This window comes from Perca fluviatilis, chromosome 6, assembly GCF_010015445.1.
Source record: "Perca fluviatilis chromosome 6, GENO_Pfluv_1.0, whole genome shotgun sequence".
NCBI classification, from domain to species: Eukaryota; Metazoa; Chordata; class Actinopteri; order Perciformes; family Percidae; genus Perca; species Perca fluviatilis.
This window is the reverse complement of record NC_053117.1, coordinates 5539797-5565462: the sequence shown is the minus strand read 5'-3', so window position 1 is coordinate 5565462 and position 25666 is coordinate 5539797. Positions and strand designations below refer to the sequence as shown.

Sequence of the window (25666 nt, the reverse complement as noted above, 5' to 3'; positions counted from 1 at the left end):
CACATTTAAAAAAGGGACAGAGATTAGGATTTTATTTCTAAATCTATCATGTGGCACTTATAGTCACACACATTTAAACACCATCGCATTTTTATCATAGGTGTGCTTTTCTGTTCTAGTCTCAGCATTAACGATGATTCCCTGACCATGCAGTGTTTCCCACACATAGACTAATGTGTGGCGGTGCGCCACACTATCAACACCGGCCGCCGCACATTGCGTTTCGTTATTGTTTTTTTTTTAAACGCTATTTAAAAACACGTTCTTCTGCATTTCCTTTCCCTGCTCTCACACACACCTCCTCCCACGGGGTTTGGTGTTTTTAGCCCCCAACGTCATCTTCCAGGCAGCACGGCAATGGTTATAGTTAGGGTTAGGGTGAGGGTTAGCTGCCTGGCGAAGTTGGAGGCTTAAAACACCATCGAGCCCACGGTGCACACAGCGTCTGTCTCCATCAAGGAGAGAAGACGGCTGGCGAAATTCACAAGTTCACGAAAGGTTGGCATCTATCTCGTGAACACCTTTTACACAATCACACATTCACAATCACCGACCTGACTCTTAGCAAGCAAGCGATTGTGCCTGCTTTAGAAAGTTAACTAGTCACAAGTTTGCGGTAAAATGCAGTTGGGTTGTCGAGGTCAAAACACTATACAGCAGCTGTGAATCAAATAAAGTTATTATAAATAATGTTATGTCATTTTTTACTCTTGCACTGAATGTTTGCTGCTTCAATCCAGAAGAGTATTGAAAAGTATTTTCTGCGACTGAAAAAGGCACGTGTTGAGGAACAGCCTGAACCGGAGGTATCAGTCTGAAACAGAGCTCAATACTCCAACCAGTGTAATTAGTTATGTTATTAATTTGTTTAACCCCCCCCCCCCCCGTGACACGGGGCGACACCCAGTGGAACGTCTCCTTTAAATTCCACCAACACTTTGCGTCAAGAATGACCTTCTCCACTGCCTGCAAGTCATAACTTAGTCAGCACTGTGAAATATTCAACTGTGGAGACAGACACCTGAATCACACCCACAGCCCTGCTCAATCACACAGACTCAAATGTCAAGACACTGTGTACCTCCGAAGGCGCTATCATTCAGCGTGTTCTTGTCTCTGCAGAGATGAAACACCGTTAAAATGAAGACGTGTTTAGGCACACTGCAAAGATCCTGCAGGTCAGAGACTCACAGAAAGAATTTATGAACGAATAAAGTATGTTGCAAGAGAGGGACAGAGGTGTTTCAAAGAGAGACCCTCGCTTTCACTTGCGTTTTCCAGCACTCTTGCCCGGCATAATGATGACTAACACACCCACGGCCACTTCTGCACACCTCATAGATACACACCATTCAAGCACGCCTCTACAGATTATTCTGACGTCGAAAAGGCAATTTCCTGGTACCCGTGCCCTGAGATCATCTTCAATCTATAGCTCCTCTTGCGCTCCGCCAGTCCTCTTTTGCTTTGTTGAATTATTCAGAGCCGTGACGTGGAGGGAGCCACTAACAGAGAATAGAGAAACGCTAACGGGGACGAGGTGGCCTCTCACACAACCAGTCTGCACTGGTCCACAGCTTTGTGAGGCCTAGCCTGGGCTCGATTCATTCTTCCAAGATATCGCTGCACCATAGCGGGACAATGCTCAGGCCAATTATAGCTGACTTCATTCAACTGAAAATGTAGCTCACGTTATAATATTCCACAATGATGTATTACAAACATATTATAAACTCATTAGAGGAAGAGATACAATTTATTATCATAAGACAATCAACAGGAAATCACACGCCATTTGTGATGTCCTTCTTTTTATGAACGCATACTGTCAGCCACACTACATATCAAACTGAAAATGACGTCCTGAGTCACAAACTTAAAAGTTTGGTCATTTAAGTTGTGTCACTTTTTTCTCTGAATACAGTTTCAGTGGTTTATTTGATGGCACGTTTTTTTCATAGATTGCATGTATTTCTTTTCACATTACTTTTGCAAGATAACAACCTCAAAGAACTTGTCAGTGGAATTTCCATTTACGCAGAGGACTGTAGTGAGTAGTACTGTGCTCTGTCATCACAGCTTGGCAGCAAGTAGACAAAGTACAAATTCTTAAAGAATTGATCAAAGAAAAGCATAAGCGTGCACTTCCACCGTCTTACAAAATCCCAATTTACTACCCTGTCTAAGGATCATGTGTTTTTGCCCACAGTGTGATACAGTCGAGCCAAAGAGAAGGAAAAAAATGGAGTGCGGCTAACAGCAACCATTTTAGGAGTCTGCGAGCAGACAGCGTGGGAGGAAAATGTGTCAGAGAAAGCCTGATTAGGGACACAGACACTGGTTAATTGAGTAGGAGTAACAAATAAACACACAGGGCTTATCAGCACAGTTTACAAGCCATTTTACTTGCTTGTGTAACGATGATACCACATCTGGTGCAGAAAAGCCTCCATCTTGTCAAAAGATCTGGATCAAGTTTATAAAGCTGAAGAGGCTTTTGCTGCCAAAAGTGAAGTAATGTAATGAGTCTGGTTGAATCCTAGCTGGCCAAAGTGGAAGAAAGGCCTGAGTTCTCCGTGGTAATTAAAATGCCTGCAAATATGAGCTGCATGGAGAGGTAACAAAGCGGGCACCCTGCAGCCAATCAGCATTTCAAACTCCAGATCAAAAGCCCCCGCACACACCCAGCACACTGTCACGACAGAAGTGTAAAGACAATATTCATGCTGAAAATCACATTTCATCTCTTGGCTGAAATAAGGAAAAGAGCAAGGGGAAAAACAAAGGATTAGAGAGGAATAATCCCCAGCTTGCTCCTAAGGCTGGCAGAGTACCACACCGTCTCCTCACTAACCTTAGTCCGATCAATACGAGGGAGACTGCTGGCACAGGGCACACCTTTCCACACAGCAGCTTTCACTTTGTCTTCATACATAAGCATTGTTAAAGTGGAAATGAGTTTTGACTCGTTGTGCAGCTTTCCCCATTTAAATGCAACTCACTTGTTTGGGACACGACATACATACATGTGATACAAGGTTTTTGATATAATGCAACTACAATAAAATGTACTCAGTTAAAGTATGACTGCAGAATTTTCAGTCCAGTCATAAACAATTGCTAGAATATTATGAAATCACGATCATGGGAAAGTCATCCGATAACTATGTCACTAATATCGCAACATACAGTCCCTTTTTTACATTCTGATATACATTTACATTCCTGCACAATGACAATAAAGTTGAATCTAATCTAATTTTCTGGACCGAGCCTATGAATATCTGATCAGCCACTGCAGCAGTAGGGGTATCTCTGGTTGGGTATTAAGATCAGAGAAAACACCAGGCTTTCTTTCATGATAACCCAGCTGTCTTTCCAAAAAAAAAAAAAAAAAGAAAAAAAAAAAAGCCTGGACATAAATCCTTATCTGCCACCCTAAAAAACACAGGCTTGAGTCTGTCGTTTAAACAAATCTGGGTGGAACACTTTGAAATGAGCCCTCTAATCCCACTGCCCAAACCTATAGAGGGAGGAAACCACTCAATGGCCTTTGTAAAGTAATTAGGTGCTTGATGAAGAGCTTAAAGCTTTCTAAAGTGGTAGGCTTGGTCTGCTGGCACAGTTGCAGCTTTAAATAGGGTTGCAATAATCAATCGCATCTACCCAGTGGTGGAATGTAACTAAGTACATTTACTCAAGTACTGTACTTAAGTAGAAAATTGAGGTACTTGAAGTCTCTTCTTTTCTATTTTATTTGATTTTCAGTTGTATTTTTGCATTTTTTTCAAAATATCGTGATACATATCGTATCGTGAACCCAGTATCGTGATACATATCGAATCGTGAGCTGAGTGTTTCGTTACACCCCTAATATATATATATATATATATATATATTTTTTTTTTACTTTTGCTAATATTTTCAATGCAGGACCTTTACTTGTAACAGAGTATTTTTTTTGTTAGTTTTACAGGATCAGAATACTTCCTCCACCACCCCATCTATAAAAAGCTGTCTAAATTCTCACTACACACCCCACATATTTGACTACTCAAATCTGCCTGTCCTTCATTTGCCTGCTTTTGGATCGGAGCAGAAACGGCAGCCTTTGAAGTTTCTCTTATCTGTTCTTTTAGTAGCTCTGGGAGGAGTGGGGGTAGGGGTGGGGGGGGGTGGGAGGAGGGCAGAGTCTGACAACCATCAAAGAGAAAATTGAGTCAATCCAGAGAATTTTGGGCACCCACAGGTAGCATTTTTCCTAGCCTCGCATTGCCAGACCTTCCTCAACGGTACTGTGGAGGATGGTCTGGCGAGCCCACAAAGCATTCCGGGATGGGAGAAAAACGTGCTCTTTTTTTATTGGCATTTCTTTAAACCAATCACAATCGTCTTGGGCGGAACATGTGTACGTTCAAAAGTAGTTTTAGTCGTTCAACAGAAAACTCAGATTGGACAGATAGTCTAGCTAGCTGTCTGGATTTACCCTGCAGAGATCTGAGGAGCAGTTAACCATAGTCCTCACAAATCCACCGGAGTTTAGAACGCCTACCCAAAGAAAGTGGACGGTAACGGGACATCCAAAAACGGACATCAGAAAAGAGTGACATCCGGCGGAATTTCCGGCAGAACGAGAGCAATCCCGGAAGTGGAACGTCGTGGATAAAGACTACACTTTTCTTAGTCCAACATTAAGGTAGACATTTTCACCAGATGCCAGTTTTGTGAAAGAAGGTAGATGGACAAATATGCTCAATATGTGTCTGAAATAATTCAGGTGTTGAATGCAGGTTTGGTGCTTAGTGACATTCATGTCAGTCAGCTGCATATCCAATTGTTTGCTTTGTGTAAAGATTCAACATTTTTCATTCTCTTGTTGATTAACTGTTTTTTAAAATATCCAAACTAGAAACACAATAGAATGACCATTTTCAGTTACAGTTTAATATGAAATACAGTAGTGCTAACTTGATTTTGAAGAATAGGAGAGGAAGTAGATTATTGAAGTAAAATTTGAATCTAAATGAAAATAAACAAATCCCAGTTCCCAGTTATTAGATGAAGAATATCTGAGAATAGTGCTTAAAATGTTTGCTAAATGACGGTTTAGAACATTTTATTTTCACAGTCAGACAACCTTTAAACTACCTCTATTGTCCACTGCCACTCATGATTGAGATAATGCTGTTTGACTAACAACATATTTCAGTACAGGAGAGTAGTCTGCAGAAAACATTAAATATTTCTGCTGTTGCTTGGCTTGGCATTCAAATGTTCAAAGTTAAAAGGCAGAATAATTTGTCGGTTGCGGTTTGTATACACAACATTCAAAGTTGGCCCCTCCTTCCCGGCTCAACAGCGGTTACAGTGCTCGCCAGCGAGTGAAAGCCAACCACAGATTCACTCGCTTTTGGAACGTGCTTACCCGTTTTGCCTTTCATTATTGACCTTTTTTCGGCGCAGCTTCTTCTTGGGTGCATGCTTATGATCAGGCACCCGGTCGCTACGTTTTTATAGAGGTTGACGCCCAGAAATGTCCCGAACACAGCAAGATAAGAAAATACATGTAGTTCTATGAGTAATGATTGAGAGGGATTATTTTTGTATGAGTCTATACATTGACTTTTTAGGAAAATCCTACTCAGTGTGCCTTTAAATATGTTTTTCTATAGGGAGGAATCCATCACGTATTATCATTAAAGCCTTATCGGACAGTACTGCCTGTGAGCATGAGTGACACCTATAGAACTCCACGATGCTGCAGGGCCACCGGGAGCACTTACAGTAATGTGTTCAGCACATCGTGAGAACAACATGTCATTGATTAGTTCATTAACACTGAACCCAGTGGGATGCACATGGGAGGCCTGTTCTGCTGCCGACTGCCTGTTGTGTATGACTTCACCTTCCAGGAAGGGAATTTTAGTTACGTTTTTGAAAATGGGAATTGTATTCCATAAGGAAATGCAGCTAGGGGAGGATTCGATTATTAGGCTTCAGCTCTGATCCGCGTGCATTATTAAGAAATCTTTTCACATTCGTGCAACCAGTCCCCCCCCCCCCGCCTCAGAAGCCCTGAACCAGCAGAAACACTGCCGAGGTTAATTTTTTGCAGATTCATCCGACTCTTCACATTCTGTCAAACCTATTTCATTCCTCGTTGGATTCATGAATGGCAGCAACGCGTACTGCTAACTCCCCTGGGACCTGCCAATCTTTCACGCAAACACATCACCGAGGCTCTGCATTCACACACTTAGCATTCCACACACACTCAAACAAACACCACAGCAGGCCTGTTGTCAGTGCACATGTGATGGTGATGTTTGCTGGAGCTGAGCAGTTTGAGGCAGAGCTGCACAGATTGAATGGGGTATCATGAAATTCAGATCCTAAGATATTCATCAGGGAAGGGTATTTTCTCTTGTTTTGCCCACTAACAGAGCACCAAAAATTACTTAGGCAGAGTTGTATATTCACACATGTAAAGTGTGCGTTTCATTTAAGTTTAGTCTTTAGTCTAAAATGTCAGAAAATAGTAACTTATTGCCCTCACAAGTATCACAACATAATTGTGTAAGTTTCATACTAGAGCTTTCAAACTAGTTGTGATGTCACAAAATCATGTTTGTATGCACGTCTTAATCTCGGATTTAAAGGAGACCTTTCTCCCTTCAGCAGATACATGTGCAAACAGCCTAGTGTCAAACTAGAAGGTGGGCTTTAAGCTTTTAAAAATATTTATTATTCATGAACAGATTTACAAATTAATACAAATTTAAGAGCTTGGGGAAATAAATCTAATCCCACTTTGGCTCTGTTTATTGATGACAGCCTCGAGGAACTGTTATTTTTTGTTTTTAAGATTATTTTTTGGGCATTTCCACCTTTAATGATAGGAAAGCAATGAAAGGCGGGGGGGGGGGGGGGCGGGAAGACATGCAGGGAATCGTCCCAGGTCGGACTCAAACCCTGGACCTTCTGCGTCGAGGCATGAACCTTGAATATGTGTTATATATGCTCTACCGACTGAGCTATCCTGGCCGCATGCCGCGAGGAACTGTTGACTTCACTGTAAGACAACAGAGCAAAGGAGGAACCTGTGCAGCTGCAGGGTATACTGTATCCCATCTGCATTTCAGCTCATAGCTCAGTGTAATTTGCGTATTCATAATTGCATAAGGGGTCCATTTGAAATTAAATAAAATGCTTTGCCCCCACACGCTGCCCTTTTGTAATTTACATATTCCTAACCCTGTTTTTCATGTTCTGTAGAAAGAGGAAAGCAGGAAATCTATCCCGTGAAGAAAAACATTTCTATTCCCTCAGCAACAAATGTAGTTTAACCGGCTCACCACAGTAAATTATATCACAGTATAAATAAGCCCAGTGAGCACTGATACTATTACAAACACTGCCTGCCTCCATACAAGCTCACGTTTCATTCCACAGCTGACACATAAAATACATTTCAGCTCGGGAAATTCATTGCAAATCTAAAATTTTATTTAAAAAATGCATGATGAACGGTCATCCAACTTAACCTGAGGGAGATTCTCAAGGTTTTTTGAAACACTGGCAGTGTAACAGTGTCATCTTTCACTGACAATGACAACATAATCTGATAAAGGATAACAACATTTTATATTCCCTGCAGAGGTGGCTTTTAATGTGGGTAGGCATTTTGTGAGAGCAGATATCCCTTTTTGCGGATCTCACTTGGTGATAAAACAAATATTTCCATTTGTTTGTGTGTGTGTGTGTCAAGAACAGCGGGTTACCTTTCTTTCCTCGGTCCTCCTCCTCACTGTCTTTGAAGTATTAAAAGAAACACACACACACGTTTTGATAATCTTCCTTTTTTTTTTTCGTCGATAAGGAATCCACAAAAGCACAAATCACACACACACACACACACACACACACACACACACACACACACACACACACACACAATGTCCTCTCACACTCCACTAAACCTGCAACAAATCAACAGCGTCTGTTCTAATAATCCAATGAAACAAATGTCAACCACTTTTTCTGATGAAAAACAGTTTGCACTGACATGTGTCCATGAACTGGCACAACAAACACACCCATGTGCATGTATTCACAAACACAGTGTGCTGTACGGGCTGGCGTGTAAGTGTAATCTCCCCAAGGGGGAATGACGCATGTGCTGCCAGTCTTTCAGGCTCCCTGTGGGAAACTGGAAACCAGTACAGTGCCATGGGTCAGTTGGAATAAATTGGGTTTATGGGGCCAAAGATACTGAGGCTTAACTAAACAAGTACAGTAAATATCTGTGGGTATTAAGACCACAGTAGCAAGGACGCTCAGCTCTGCCAATGCAACTGCTGCCTGTGTGTGTGTGTGTGTGTGTGTGTGTGTGTGTGTTTGCATGTTAAACTCTGCCAGGTTAATCCCAATCTGGATATTGGCTTCTGTAGGGGGATGAGTGCGTGGATTCAGTTAACAGAGATGCCCCTTGCTTCAAGCAACCATTGGGGCTGCTCACTCAGTTGCCAGGCTGATGTGTACGGAGGGAAAGCAATGCATTGCCCTGTGTCACATTCCCAGCCACTCTTTTTCTAAGCCCCGAGCACTGCGACCCGCATGTGTGGCCACTGTCGACAGCTTCAAGAGTTATTACTCCAAGAGTCTTCCAGTCTGCTGCGGCAGCCCGTTTTCAGGTAATTGGTTGTTGCTGGACATTAGTGTCAATGCAACAGAGACAATGAGTTGTATTCAACTCCAAAGACTCTCGTAGCATCAACCTGAACTCAGGAATCCGTTAAACTTAACTTTTAATTTATCATAGATTATTTTTAATGTTGATAATGCACGCCAAAAAAATTAAAATAAAAAATAAACACAGTGAAACTAATCTTTGCGTCTTCACGAAACATTTGGTAATGTAGGGACTATACTCGCTGGGATAGTTTGCCAACTACTAACCTAACCGCTAACACACCAGCCAGCCAGGAACATGCTAGCTCTTTTCAGTCTCCAACTCTCCCAGCTAGCTAGCTTGCTAACTGTCAGTTGCCAAGATAGTTAGTCAACGGGACAATACATTTACAGAGTTTCAGATAATAGAGTTCAGTTTTGGACTCTCCAGCTCTCTTTTCAGCCCCATCAAGACCAAATTTGCGTGTCAAAGTTCACCAAAGTCAAAGCGAAAAAGTTGCGTGGATTTACACCGCAAAGAGTGAACACACAGATCCCAGGGATTTGATTGAATTTAATTGATTTCTGATTGCTCCACATTCCACAATTTTAAATGCTGTTATAACCAGAACTTAAAGCTGAGTGTACAACAACAACAAGATACAGTAAACACATCATCCTCCAGAATCAAGCATGAACCGGTCTTAGTTTGACAAACCGTAGTGAACCACCTCCATGACAATTGTGCAATCTCCACTCGCTGACGTAGGTCTCTAGAAAAAGCTATGGGGGGGCATTGAGTTCATACAGAATGAGCTTTTACTCTCTAACAAATAAGCAAATCTAACAATAAGAAGACTCAATTCATGCTTCAAGTCCCTGATTCTTAACCAACTCATTTATCTGAAAGAAACCAGTCAGTGCACTTCTCAGTCACAGCAATGATGCCAAACTCCCCTCTGCCAGCACCCGGCCGGTGAAGACTCAGCAGTTTTTAGGAAATGAGAGATAAAAGGAACCGCACTGAACCCTCGAGGTACTCCAAAAATACAGCAGACAGGTTAACAGACCGAGAGACACAAACACACACAGACTCCCACAGGCAGAATGTACAAGTCAAATAAAACACAAAGAGTTTTAAGTAATGGGAGACAAGTTGTTGACCTTAAAGCCCATGCCTTAATGCACAATGACCCTTAGCCCAACCCCACTCTCCCCGACACAATTATGACTGTTATGGCTATTTATCTGCAAGTGCCATCTGCAGACTGCCTCCATCCACACCAGTGAGGTCAGTCCAATTCTCTTCTCCCTTCCTGCAGGAAGCCGTGGTGGAGCTGGGACTGGACAAGCACACAAACGCACACACACACACACACACAAGCTGCTCTGCAGAGAACAGAGCAAACTGCTCAGTCTGCAGCAGACACAATGTGGGGAATTTGGAGAGTGGGTCGAGGCAGATGGCCGCCCACCAAGAGCCAGGGTCTGCCTGAGGTTTCGGCCTGTTAAAAGGAAGATTTTCCTTGCCACTGTGGCATCAAATGCTTGCTCTTGGGCAGAAATGTTGGGTCTCTGTAAATTATGTATACAGTATACAGTATTATTAGTGTGGTCTAGACCAACTGTCTGTAAAGTGTCCTGATATAACTTCTGTAATGATTTGACACTATAAAAAAATATAATGGAATCAGGGATACAGTGCATATTATTAACACACATATGCAGTCCCTAAGTTTTAACTTGCATGCGTAGAAGACAAGCCTTGTGATTCAGGTTCGACTAGTCTATATACACAACGTTCTACTTCTGGGATTGCTTCGTTGCCGCCGGAAATTCTGCCGTATGTCCTTCTTTTCGGACGGATGTCCGTTACTTTCCGCTTTCTTTGTATTCTTTATGAGGACTATGGTTAACTGCTCCTCAGATCTCTGCAGGGTAAATCCAGACTAACTAAGTTAGTTACTAGACTTAGTTTTCGTCTTTGTCAATGTCTTTCATAAGGCAAATAACATCTTTCAGAGTTGACATTTCCGACCATAGAACTGTTTTATACAGTCTATGCCTAGACATATATAGTTTCTGACTGGGAACTCATAAATTCCGACATTCCATATCAAATTGAACACAACATAGTCCATGGCCCTCGTCTGGCATCATGGCAGTACCAAAAGTCGGAAGAAAGCGTCAGAGTCCTATTTGATATGACTGCGTCAGATAAAAGCAAGTGCCTTGCAGTGGAAGGTGGTAAAATAAGTGGATAATTTATTAAAGGGAAAAATCCCACAAATTTGAAAGTACATTTGAGAAGCGCACACAAGGAGGCTAACCTAACCCCAGTACAGGGCGTGGATGTATGGGTACAGGACATGGATGTATGGGTACAGGACATGGATGTATGGGTACAGGGCGTGGATGTATGGGTACAGGACATGGATGTATGGGTACAGGGCATGGATGTATGAGTACAGGGCATGGATGTATGGGTACAGGACATGGATGTATGGGTACAGGACATGGATGTATGGGTACAGGGCATGGATGTATGGGTACAGGACATGGATGTATGGGTACAGGGCATGGATGTATGGGTACAGGGCATGGATGTATGGGTACAGGGCATGGATGTATGGGTACAGGACATGGATGTATGGGTACAGGGCATGGATGTATGGGTACAGGGACATGGATGTATGGGTACAGGGCATGGATGTATGGGTACAGGGCATGGATGTATGGGTACAGGACATGGATGTATGGGTACAGGGCATGGATGTATGGGTACAGGACATGGATGTATGGGTACAGGACCAGGCAGCATGAGCGGGGGTTAATATGTGTGTTGATGCTGGGACGTCTACACAACTGTGTGAGTCGACTGACTTCAAAAAGTTCGACACTTTACTCAAACCAAAGTTCAAAACACCTGTTCATGTCTGTCTTCTTTAGTCTGTTGGCTATTTAGGGTTTTTCCTGGAACACGTCACTTACACATTCTGCACTCATTCCGGCACTTCTAGTGTTAAAGAAATGCCAATAAACCAGAGCACGTTTTTCTCCCATTCCAGACTCCTGTGTGGACCAGCCAGACCTTCCTCTGCAGCGCTGTGGAGGAAGGTCTGCCAATGCGAGACTATGGTTCGAATGATAAACCTGATGACAATATTGGAGGACTGGAGCTTATGATAACTGGTCTGAGGTAACACATAGTAAGTAAAACTTTGATTGGAACTTGGATACATTAAGATTAAAGACACGCACACACACACACACACACACACACACACACACACACACGCACACACACACACACACGCACACACAAGCAAACACACATACACGCCAAGCTATGTACAGTCATGTTTCTCTGCGGGCAGTGTTGGCATTCACTGGTGGATCAGCTGCCTGCCTGCCTTCTGGTCCTGGTGATATTTACTGTACACTCTACAACACTCATCTACCTTTCCAAAAAAACACTGATTAAATGAAATGACCAAACTGTGTTGTTTTCACAACTCAAACATGCCGTTTCCGCTAATCCACTTAATCCCATAACTAAACCCATACAATGTGTAGCACAATGGCAGTCACTAATTAAAAAAAACACAGCTACTTTTATAACTAATAATAATAATAATAATAATGTATTTTCACATTGAGAAAATTGTCCTCACAGCAAACAATCTTTCACAAAGGCTGCATAGTCATGCTAAACCGCTGATGCAGCCGGTGTCAAGCCACAGCAAATTCTGGTTGGGGTTTAAATCCACTTCTTGTTGCCGGATGCTTGTCTGCCCCTACAGAGCCCATCAGCCTAATGAACTGTTCATCAATCAGTTTAATGTACACACACACACAGGCCGTGGCTGGTACAGAGGTTGGCAGAGATGGATGGCACAAGACTCGACAGGTAATAAAACAAAGGGGGATGTCAACACATATTCCTCCTCCTTTACAGCCAAAGCTTTGAGTCAGATACCAGAAGACGGAGAGGGGTTTTGGAATCATCCTGGAGAGGCCCGTGTTGATGTAACTTATGATGCAACAACTGCTGGAAATTGTGATAAAAGTGTGATAAAATCATATGGAGGAGTCTGAAAAGAAACAAAGCCTGTTAATGCATGTTTTTCTTAGCCTGACAAGCTAAGAACTCCAAGTCTTACAGAGTCGCGGCCAAAGCAGATTCCAAAGAGCGCTGTTCGCCAGCAGCAGCATTATGTTAAGCCCGCCCACTGACTCTATACACGATGTGATTGGCCTGACTAGAGTTTGGTTTTTCCAGCTCGCAAGCCAACGGAGAGTTGCTAGACGGACCCTGGCTGCAAATTACATTTGCTGCCGCTAGGGTGCGTCTAGATTTCTAGGCTACGTTTTTCTGCTACTGTTATACAGTATATATATATATATATATATATATATATATATATATATATATATATATATATATATATGTATATGAAGGTCCCCTTGCAGCCATGTGCAAGGTCCACAGCTTCCAGACATCACTGGCTAAAACATTTCTAAGCTTCCCAGTTGCCTGTTACAACATCTTGGAATAATAGTTTGTTTATGTGCATTATTTAATTGGGCACAGATCATTTCATTACTAATTAATCCTGAGTTTGTGTTTAAATGATATCAACTCGCTACTAAGAAAAAGCCCCTGACACACACAACGCCCAATGGCATTAAGTGTCAGAAATTCTAAAAAGTCATTACCATGATGGAAACAGTAAAAGTGTCAGTGTTCTCCATGTTGGTAAGATTTTCTAAATGGACAGTTGGATAAAGAGTGTGATCAGTGAAGGAGAGACACACTAGTTTACCCTGTCATTTGGAACTACGGCCATTAAAGCAAGTATTTCTGCTGAGCAGCAGCCACTGTGGCCTTAATGTTAAAACTGAAAAGTGTAATAGTAGCACAAGAAGAAAAGAGTTAGAGAAGACAGCAAACTATAAATATTGTATTTGTTTTACTCTTCTACGTTGTTAGCAGGTTCAGATTTTACAAACAAAACACATTCTCAAACCTCATTAGTGTCAGTTAAAAATCAATAGCTAGCTAAAGTTTGCTAACAATGGCTACCATTAGCCACCATCAGACCAAGTAAGGTCCTAGCAGCAAAACCCTTGAGCAAGGGGTGTGTCTCCTTCCTTATTCCTTATTCCTTATGAACTCAATGTTTCATTAGTAAAAAAAACAATGGGTTGTACACTATCTCAAAAGTTAAATACTGTAGTCTCGCTTTCGTTGCTAAGCCTATTCTGTACCTCTGAGAATTGGTTAATGTTAGCTGATGTTCTGTTTCACCATAGGTGACAGTGACCCTCAGTAGCTAGAGCAGGGCCTCGCCCAGAACCCAGAGGTTACTGAAGCCAGCTGAGCCATAGCGGAGACCAAGCGGCTCTGGCTTTTAGCATCATTATTCCACATGCTCAACAAAACAAATAGGAGTTTTGTGGCATTGTACGGGCAGAACACACCCTTTCCTCTGTTTTGTGTGAAATATCATGTCTCCAGTAGAACATGTGTTTATGCCAAAGAGATTATGAGCCAACTATTGTGTAACTTGGCTAACCTTGCATTATAAATGAATACTGGAGAAAATATTTTGAACTTCACTAGCAGTGGGAGCAGTTAATCATCAGTCAAGTCCATCCTTGCAGCAAAGTTAGATACAATCATTAACATGCCCTTTTAAATTCACCTGCAACAGTAAGTTAAATACACCCAGATACAATGTGTTAATAGTAAACTCAGAGCATTACACACACACACACACACACACACAAAGTGAAAAAAAAAAAATTTCAGCTCCAACAAGTGCTCAGTCAAACCCAATCTCCAGGCTTGACACCTCCGGCTATTTCATTTGCAGGGATTTGGCCTTCTGCTCACCTTTAACAGATTTGCCATCATGGTAAAAGGCCATTATTGGACTTTCCCTAAAGACAATATTATGGGATATTCACAGTTGGAATATGAAATCCTTAATCCTAAGTGATTGTCCATATGTAGCTCTTAATACTGTACTTTCCAATTCAATATAGCCACTGACAGATGTGGAAAGAGATTGAATCCAGTCAGATTGAATATCTATTTAGCACAAAATACCACAGTGCACTGTGAGGAAGGCCGGTGGCAGTGTTACTGACAATTTGCTGAATATTACAAATGTGTTATTAAAATTAAAAACTCAAAAGGGACTTTTTATTATTTCCCATAGTGCTTAAAAATGCTCTGAAATTTTTTTTTGTCTTTGGTTGAATAAAATAAGGTTCTTAGGTGGTCTCTCACCACTTTATAGAGAGTTGGTATTCAGCACAAGAAGCCTTTGTTCAGGGAACTAGGTGAAACACTGCTGCCTCACAGGAATTTTAAAGTGTAGATTTACAGTATGGTGCATGTCTCCCATGTGTAGTGCATGGCCTCGGACTCAAAGGGAGGTTTCTGTGGTGTGGTGGTGGGCTCCATAATAGCCTAGCCTCCACAACAGCACACATGTCTGGATGCATTATGACAGACTAGGGCTAGGACTAGAGCCACTCTCCCACCACTGATGTCCAGATGTGCTTCCCTGTGGGTCTTGATCTGACGCCTACCATTGTAGGTGGAAAATAGCTATGGTTAACGTTAGCATAGGAGTCATTTCATTTTGTTTTTCATTTAATCCTCTTGGCCCCCTTGGTTAGCATAGGAGAGCATGTGTGTATTTTATTGTGAAGGTGTTAGATGTAGCCTTGTGAACATCAGTGGATTTTGTAAATTACCTGTGAGCTCATGGTATAAACCAATGTCAAAACGCCTTTGGTTTTATGGGGGGTTATGGACTGATCATCACCGTGAGGTTGCCATGCAAAACAGCTGAGACACTATTATTATTATTATTTTTTACCATCGAACAGAGCCAGGCTAGCTGTATCCCTTGGCTTAAATGGCTTCAGTCTTTATGCTAAGCTAAGATAACTGTCTCTTGCTTCTAATTAAATTGACAGATATGGCAGATGTATCCAACTCTTTGCAAGTGAAAGTGCATTTCCCAGTACAGGTGTGCTATACAGTAAATTTCCCTCAAACCCAGCCAGTTAGCATACGATGTAAAATCCACTTAGGACTCAGCAGAAGCTGCCAATCTGGTTGTTTCTTTGCAGTTAGTATACTATGTGTAAAAATGAATGTGGTAATAATTTATTGATGCCAAAATACAAGCAGCACCTTTAAATTCACTCAAATTCACTCACTTTCATGTAAATTGAGTCATAACAGAGTGTCAGAGGTTTAAACAGGAGAGTTGAATTAAATTAGAGCATCTTCGGATTTAAGAAGCTTTTCAGGGGGAAAAAAAACCACCATCCATTGGAACCTTTCATAAGAATCTCCTTTCTGAATTTGCGTGGATTTAAACATGAATTAACCCCATCCCCATCATGTCTTTGTGTCTGCACTGCATTGATGTACGCGCTGAACAGACGTGAAGAGATTAGCAGGACAAAATGTCCTTCACTTCAAGCTCAAACCTGCTCCGTCCCCCTCCCTTCTTCCCTCTCTCAGTTGTTCCTCTTCATCCATCATGAGCCCCGGAGCTGCGGCAGGTGCTTTCACTAAACCTCCCTCAAGAGCTCACCCCCTCCATTTCCTCCTCCTCCTCTTCTTCCAACCCTTTCTTTTTCCTCATTCATCTCGGTCTCTACGCCTCCCACTCTCTGTCCTCTCTCCTACTAAAGGAACTCATCAGTGGCCCCTTCACATCTGCAGGAATCTTAATTGTATATTGTCAAACGTGGATTTTTTATCCAGCAAGGGAGGTGATCTAGATCAGCTGAGGAGCTGCAAGGAGGCTACGCATGCACGCACACACAAATGAATGTGCAGAAACACACAAACCAAATATAAAGTATCGAGGAGCATGCTTGCACATACTTATTCACAGGAGCTCAGAGAGAGGAAAAAGCGGGATGGGAAACCTCTGAGGAGATGGAGTATGGCAGCTCTATGATATCATAGTTGCCTGCTCCTTCTCTGTTTGGATAGCTGCAGGGTTTAGGATGAAATGTGACTATCTGCTGGTCCTTTTGCAACCTTTCTAAAAGCACAGAAGACACGCAAATGTGATCTGCCGAGCCAATGCTCAGCAGGCCGCAACCATGACACGTCAGTACGGGCCGGGGCTCCACGTCCTACATGCTGCAGAGGGAAACAAAGAGTCCTATTGATTTACCGAGCTGCAACAAGACAAGACAATGGTTCCTTTTAGCAACAGAGGCTGGCAGCACTGGGCAGAATCCCACCAGTGTTCTCTGAGACCTTGGGGACAAAGGGAGGGACAGACAGAAGGTGGGAGGGTCAATAAACTTGGTTGATTTGTCTTCAATGCAAGCTCTCTAGCTCCAGCATACAGCAAGTCACAGCACAGAACGGCATGATGGCACATACATGACTGGGCACATTCACGCTAACACTAAACGGTTGCATAATTGATATTACAGCAGCATTTATTTTTTTGGAAAGCATCAACATGTTCTTTCACATCAAGTGCCAATTTACACGCCACTGCCCTGTGAGCCTTGCTTGGTTGGCCAACTTGTTGCTAGTGGACAGATGTAAATATAGGTCACTGACGTTAAACGCTCACAGGGTCAGTTACAGCGTCCTGGCTCCACCACCCCAAAATAAGAGCTCCTCTTGTGATGCACCCTCAATTGAGTGCCCATTCTTTCCAAGGGGGCATTTAAAAACCCACTGACTGAAACATAAGAGGGATGGATATGAGATAAAAGAGCTTGGGCTAAAAATGTGCACTTTGGTAATGTAAATGGTGGCACAAAGGTGGCATGCAACACAAAGGGAAAGCAGGAGATTATTCCATGTGTAAGTGGTTGATATTGGGAGGGTGGAGTTTAAGGATGGAGGATCAAAATGCCTGGTCCAGAATGAGATCTGCTATATTCTGGTTAAGTTCTGATAACAAGAGACAAATTAAAGCTGCAAGCAGCAATGAACAGGCCCTCGTACAAAGTAATTGACCGTTTGCGATGGCTGTCTAATCATAGTTATCAGCAGTAACCATAACTATGCCTAGTCGGCCTGACAAGCTTTGGATTTATCCACATATCTAAGCAGTGCCCATGGGTCTCCACAAGAGAAATATACAGAAAGTTTTTTGGATGATGTCTCTTTTTTTTTTTTAGAACAGAACTTGAAATTAAAATATGAAATTGATTAAACAGTGTGATTATCTGATCTAATGTAAGCTGCAAATGTTAGCATGCACTGCTAACTAGCTTACTACAGTACCTACATTTCTAACCAGACATTACTTCATGTTCTTATTTTCCCTTTTTATAGGGTTATCATCTTAAACATGTATGAGTCATCTAGAAAATTAAACTTAAGACTGCTATTTTGAACTAAATCAGGGAGCTTGAATCACTTCAACTAGCCACAGCTAATCAAATCTACAGTGACAGTTGTCATTTCAGATGGCAAAATTGACAGCCGCTGGCCAGAAATGAGAAGCCAATTTACCTTTGTCTGAACTTAAGGACCCATCGTTTAAAAGTATGGATAGGAAAGTAGGATTTTTCAGCGGTGAATTTGCCACTGATATCAGTGTAAACTACATACGTTACACATATGTGTATTGCTACGATGGAAAGCATGATGGGCGAAGCAACAGTAACTAACATTGGCTTGGTGAACAGTCAAATGGATATATTTTGTATTTATTTTTTTAATATATGAACCAACAACTGACTGTTGAGTCACAGCAGGAATAATAGGACGGATATTTCCAACATATCCAAATACAATTCTAAATGTGCAATGAGACAAAATAATGATTTGATTTTTCACACAAATGCTTGGGTGTGAACTCAGTTATTGCTGATAGAAACTGATTTACAGCAATTCTCCCCAAGAAAAATGAAAAGCGTAGCCAAACCTGCATTTACAGTTCAATCTTGTTCGACTCACATACCAAAGGATCTTGTGAATATCATGTGAAAAAAGGCAGGAGTTAACTTCTAAAGCGCCTGCTGCTGGCCTACTTCCTCTATTAAGGGGATTCTACTGGATGCCTCTCTCTTGACGCTCAGGTCGCGCCATCTGCTCCGGCTGCACTGGGGAGTTTATTATGACGCTGACAGCCCTGCGAATTGTGACTCTTAATGAAATTGTGGAGCAATATGTAAGGTCTGATCCGCTTAAGGGGCTGTTGAGGCCTTTCCCCCTGCCGCCGCGGCAGGCAAGAGCTGGAGAGTCAGAGCAGTGGGAGCCTAGCTGGAGCCATATGAAGGGATAAACGCTGATGTCAGGTCACCACTGATTTAATAAGGAGGACTCTCCAGGGCTGCTCCGCTGGGCTTTTACAATAACAACATATTCACATTAAGAGGGTGGGATTTCATTACTGAATTGTTAAGCGATTCCTGGACATATTTGCTGAAAGGCTCAACATAATAATGGGGAGAAGAGAGAGTTGGCAACATGTAGGAATGAAGACTGATGGCCTTTATTAAGATAAATGTATTTTGTCCCTTCACCGAATCAACGGTTACTCAGAGCACAGCCCAGAAGAAGATGAGAAGCATAAAGATTTATTTGAAAGTCCAGCGTTATGCAGAGTAACACAGAAACCAACTCATCTCCTTTGTTCCTTTCTTGCAGTTTTATGTATTACAGCTTAGACGTGATGAGCTCCAACAGCTAAGCGTTTTATTCTGGGTGATGCTCTAAGTGGTCGTTTTTGCAGGATGCTAATGAGAGAAACTAATAGTAGCCGGTGTTTACACAGAGCACTATTCAGGCCATTTAGTGTAACTAGCTCTGTTTTGTGTTTAATGTGTTTGGAAAGACTGATTCTGTCTATAAATACACATGCTGACCCAATTATAGGTAGAGTAGAGTCATCTGTGATTTTGTCGGTTTAAAGCCAGCCAAAAAAAATCCCCTTGAGTAGGCTGGGAGGGGTTAGCTAATATTCTGAAAACAATTAGAGTTGGATGTTTAAAACAATCCGTTGTGATATGTTGCAGAAGAATTTGACTTTTTTCCCTTTAGAGCATATAGTGTTGCAGGTAACAACTTCAGGTTAAAGCCAAACAAAAAAGAGAAGTAAAATAGCTTTTTATATTCTAAAATACAGGTGAGTGCACCCAAAATGCATTGAGGACACACTCACTCAAGCTATATCCCGTGGTAGTCATAAGTGTCCACATACTGTATGTACTGTACATGTTGTGAATCCAAATGCATCCCTGTGGCCACATGGAAGAACTGCCGAGCTGTATGGGGGAGTGCACATGTGCATCCTTTTATCAGGTCTCTGAAGAACTTTTCCTGAAGCCTGTGGATTTGGGGTTTTTCCACATGCTGTCATCTTTTCCCAATAATACTGACAAGAAAATCTCTATTTGGCCAAAAGGAAAGAGGCCTTGATGAGCTGAGTTAAGGAATCCACCATGGGTGAAAGGTTGAAGCCCAAAATCACCACAAAGCAAAACATTAGAAGAAAAAAATTTAACTAACTTCTTCATTGGCTTAAAGGAATAGTTTGACATTTTGGAGATGCGCTTATTCCCTCGCTTGCTGAGCATTAGATGATCCGATCAATACCACTCTCTTGTCTGTGTGGTAAATATGTAACTTAAGTCATTTCCTGGAGTTTGCACTGGTAACTTAGCAACTGCTGGTAACTAAGCAACTGGTTCTGGGCCAAGAAATAGTCCAGCAAATGACCCTCTTTAAAGCAGAAAATCAGCATTTTTAGATTAAATTTTTTTAGTGAACTAAACCGCATTGATTAAATGAGATATAACAATTAAATCAGGAGGATTTTGCTACCTTTGTGCAGTCTATATGCTAAGCAAAGTTAACTGGCTGCTGGCTGTAGCTTAATATTTACTGTACCGATATGAGAGTGGTATAGATCTTCTCATCAAACTTTCAGCAAGAAAGCAAATAAGCATATTTCCGTAAAATGTCAGAGCTAGAGTGATGGTGGCCACTAGCTTCCAGCCAATAAAATGTTTTTATTTGTGATCTGCACTAACCAACACCTTGCTAGCCTTTTTCAACCTGCCTCATTATCACAACACTTTGCCTGAGGCACCGCCTCTTGAAAGGCCAGTCACATCCCTTAATTAAACCTACATTCATCCAGATTATGCATTCTGTTGCACTTATAAACATTTGCATATGGGAGCGCACCAGTAGCTCTGCTGTTAACCAGTGATCAGCAAGCGTCCAGGATTCTACACCAGCATATCCTGGTGTCAACCCAGATAGCGAGTTCTCACACAACACAACTCCAAATGAGAGCACCAGGAATCTGCTTCACACCCAGGCAGCCATTAGGATCCAGGGCGTGAGCAAACATCCCCACGGAACCAAAATAGAGCTCTGCTTCCAACTAATCCCAGATGAACAGGTGCTTCTATTTAAAGGATCAAATCCTCTCCAATCCACCCATTGGAATCCCTCTTCCTTCTTTCCTACTCTTTGCTGTATGTCCCCCCTATTTTTCCTTCCTGGATTATGGGAGGAGAAACAAAGGCATTGAGTCCTGAATGAGCTGTGGAAATGTGCATGAGGAAAACCACTTAAGAAACCAAAGCTTTCACCACCCTTCCCCCTGAGAGAGAGAGTACCGAGGTGTTTGACTGAGCATGCTAATTTCAAATACAACGGCGAATTGGCACTTCTCATTCATTTTATTATAAAATGTTTCTGTGTCCAGTCAGTAAAACGTTTCCAATGTTAACCAGTACACCGATAAATGCTTCAAGGCCTGAAATCTACATAAGTGGTACAAGAAACATGCAAGCCAGACCTCGTTAACAAGCAGCTTGGTGGCAGAGTGTCTATGTCAGGAATAGGAATATGTTTTTTGTTTTTTTTCAACCGAGCATTTAATGTAGTATTTCTGAATGGGCTGAGTACTCCTATTGTACAAAGTTGAGTGATTAACAATCAGGGCAGCAAAGAGTGGAGATTTCCTTGATCCCGGACTGAGTAAACATCTTAGGAAAGTTCACATAGAGTGCTAGGGCAACCTGGATGACGGAAGCGGGTTGGAATCAGAGGAGGAGGAGAAGGAGGTGCTGGAAGGAAAGAAGGGGGTTACAAGATTTACTTTAGCCTCTCCTTTGTTTTCTTTGAACTCAAGACCTCTTGAATAGCTGTGAGGCCCGCCAGGCAGAGCAACACCTGGTGGACACTGAGTGACGGGACAATATGGTGCAAGTCTGGCTTTGACAGCAGCCACAAGGTAGATTGATGGCACCCTGCGAGTACGGGATCATCATGGCAAAAGAACAGTACGGCAAACCAAAGCTCTCATGAAAGCAGCTGAGTTTGAGCTTGGCTAATTATAATTTCCCCCTTGGGCCAGAAACCAATTTGTCTCGTTTTCAATACCACCAAGTTTCCCCTATCATGCTGACAGATTGGCTCGGGGCACTGTTTGAAAAGCTGTAATGAAAACAATTTTCTTCTAACAACCAGTGGGGTCTGGATTCAGCCTTGAAAAATGCAGAAAGAGTAATCCCTCCACTCCTATCGCTGTAAGTGGGTGGAGGAGCCAGAGAGCAAGCAGACATAAATTCTATTGTAGTAGTCCAACTGTGTTATGTTGTTAAAGGGGGAATAAGGTTGACAGGCCCCTGGGGCTGGTCTGGAGAGCCAGCTATTCACACAAGCACAATCACGACCTTTCCAAATATGAATTTTGTACGGCCTGTGCAGTCTTGGCTTTTGTTGCGGACACAATGTGACATGCATGGGCTGCGGCGGCTCAGCAACATACAAAAAGAAGGAAAAGGCCGGGGGCATCTGAGTATGGGACAGTGTTCTTGGCTTTCTTAAAAGCCCTTGTTTCCTTTCTGTGGCTTGACCTGATGAGTTCTCCATAAAAAAAAAAACAGAGCAGTAGCCTACATAGTGATGACCTTGGTTGGCAATGTGGGTTTTGTACTGAGGCAGCCGATTGCCCTTTATTACTAAATGTAATCATATATATTCAATATGCTTTAATATATTATGCCAACAAATTACTTTATTGTCTCCCACGAATGTTTTTTATGGTTTTATTTTTAACCTTTATTTTTATTCACTTCAGACTGAAAAAGGCATCATGGGTCACTAAAGCTTTCCAGTGAAACACAGAGAAATTCAATCATGTGTGATGTGAAATATGTGAGACTGTACTTAAGCACAGGGTGGGATGGTTTGAGCTAAATGCTAATGTCAGCATTACCTTGAACGGCAGCTGGATTGTCAGGCTTCAAGTATTGCGTTTGTGTTCGAACAACCAGCTGTTCGCCCCAATCAGCGTCCTGTGAGGCGCTACTGTACAGGCTTGGTTTAGGTGTGTGTCAAGGCCGCGACTGTTTGCTTAAAAAAAAACAGATATAAATGACAGCTTCTCAAATGGTTCTGTGTAACAACCCATCTGGCGCATAATAACAATGCAACATGCAGACATTTAGTATTATGTTGTTTGTTCACCATCTTAGCTTAGCTTGTTAGCATGCTAACATTAGCTAACTAAAACTAAACACTAAGTACACCTGAGACTGATGGGAAAATAAACCCAGGTATTGTGCAAATGAAAAGTTTGACTTGATGATTGCATTCGACCAAGAAAGTTGCCACAATTTATCTTGTGGGGAACATGAAATGGTTGTTCACAATTTCACGACAATCCACCAAATAGCTGTTGAGCTATTTCTGCCTGGACCAAGGTAGTGGACCGCTGCTAGCGTGGCTAAAGACATACAGTAACTGAAAAATAAATGCATATCAAATATGCAAAAAATAAAAGCTTGTTAGTATCTGTGGTCATACATGATACATTTTCAATACAAGGCACGTAGGAGCTAACGTACCATATAATTCTGTTAAAAAGCATGACTACACTGTCGGCTAAGCCACACTGAGGCTGTAGGCACTCATGGTTCTATGAAGTACAGTTAATAAAATCATTCTTTGAACTAACAGTTTTAAAGAACCATCTGGGAGGGAAAGTTGGGACCTATTAAAACCAAACCCATCCTAACATTCCTGGGACTGAAGATTCACTCTGACATCCAAATAACTGGATCTCATCATCAGCGAGGAAGAGTGTGGCGCTGCACCCTTCTGTGGCTTGGCAGAGATACACTCAGCACTTTGCGCCCATTCTTTCAGCTCGTTATGAATCTCAGAGACACAAAAGCCCTGCAAACGTCCACTGAGAGATGACAGAGGGACAGATAGCCAGGCGGATTGGAAACCGGTGGCGATATGAAAGAGTGGACATACTGTCATTGGGTATCAGCAGGTGTGGTGAGACTTCTCCCACCTGAGGGTGAGGAACAAAACCGTGGATTTACTGAGTGACCCTTTGATATACCTCACACAGACAGATACACATGGCTCATACAGTATTAGGGCTTTTGAGTTGCAACCACCTCACAAGCCAGGCAGTATGATGACAGAAGTGAATGAAGCATTTTAACGCTTTGTTGACTTGTTTCTTAAGTGCGAACAGACGCATGATACGCAAACTGAGCTGTATAAACGCATCTTCTGACAGAGTTCAAACTTATTCATGCAAAGATGCTAGCTAATGTGGAGAGCTTCTGTGACTAGCACTTGCATGTTACAGGCTGGCATGTTAGCCATTGGCTCAGCGTCAGTCCTAAATTTACACACAATCATGAAAAAAAATGATTATGAATGTATAACTGAAATTGTGGATTCATAAAACAATATTAAAGGATTAGCTGTGCAATCAGATATTAACGGTGTGGATTATTTCATTTCCATACGTCTGTCTGCTGACAGCAGAAATACCCAAATACCATATGTGAGTCAAGATGGGCAAAACCATGAGTAAAAAAGTAAAAAACTAAAATTTAAAGCGGATACTGTTGATCCTATCACACATTATTTATAAGGTAGTATAAATTCTGCACACAACAAACGAGCGTACCTTCGCATAATTTGTTTGTGTTCATCTACAGACAATTTATAAAATCAAACACTGTCAATTGACAATTAAATCCAAGCGTTGTAGTTTACCGAGTCAACATTCTGTGAAAATCCAGTAACAGTAGAACAATAACATTAAATGAGCTAGAGTCAATCTGGAATCCTTTAGCCATATTTCTGAATCTGTGCTACCCGTGAATTCACGTCTTGTTTCAGTTTCTCACATCTGACCAGTCTGCATGGACAACACTTTGCTCTGCTCCAGTTTGTATCAACATGACATTTGAGTACTGCCCTTTTGCAACATTATCAGTGAATGATGAGCCAGATCCATGCTGCTCTGCCCACCAGGCCTCAGACTGAACAGCATGCTCATTGTGACTACTACATCAAGCCTGACACCAGTATGTCCCATGACACTACATCAGCAGGCTAAATCTCTGATGGGAAGCAATTACCTGCAACAAATGGGACTAGGAGAGTGGCTGGTTTATAGCCACGAGGTTAAAGCATTTATTTAGGAAATCAAAGGTTTCCCACTAATGATAACAAGTATGAACAACAAATATGAGTGAAGCTTAGCTCTCCTCTCTGTAAACTCACAGAGTAGTTTCACACGACCAAGTTTGATGCAACAGGATGTAGAGGGCATCTGATCCTCCTTCCAAAGAAATCTTTTCCTCTGCCTAAACTTTCACTTACTCCTCTGGTCTTGGCAGGCATAAGGTCGGTCAAAGGGTTGGGTTTTTCTTCAGTGACTCTCTGTACTCTGCTCTGCTGTTACTTCCAGGACTTTAATAGCTCTCTCTTTCCTGCAGTAACCCGGCCATGACTTTAGCTTGCTTTGCTTTTTTACCTACCTACTTCATAGAAAGCAAAGTGTGTCTCGATATCATCTTTTTTTTTTAAAGCGCCTGATCTTGTCAGCGAACTCTTTATGACACCATCTATAACTTGAAATCACATCTCTCCCCTCCATCTTCCCCTTGTGGTACTTCTAGTTGTTAAAGTCTGGCATTCTTG

The 25666-nt window shown here is 42.0% G+C and overlaps 1 protein-coding gene across 1 annotated transcript in view; it reads right to left on the bottom strand.

Annotated features, from left to right (window-relative positions):
* Positions 1–25666, bottom strand: part of zdhhc8b (zinc finger DHHC-type palmitoyltransferase 8b) — an 82649-nt gene that overhangs the window by 20915 nt on the left and 36068 nt on the right. The window lies entirely within an intron of this gene.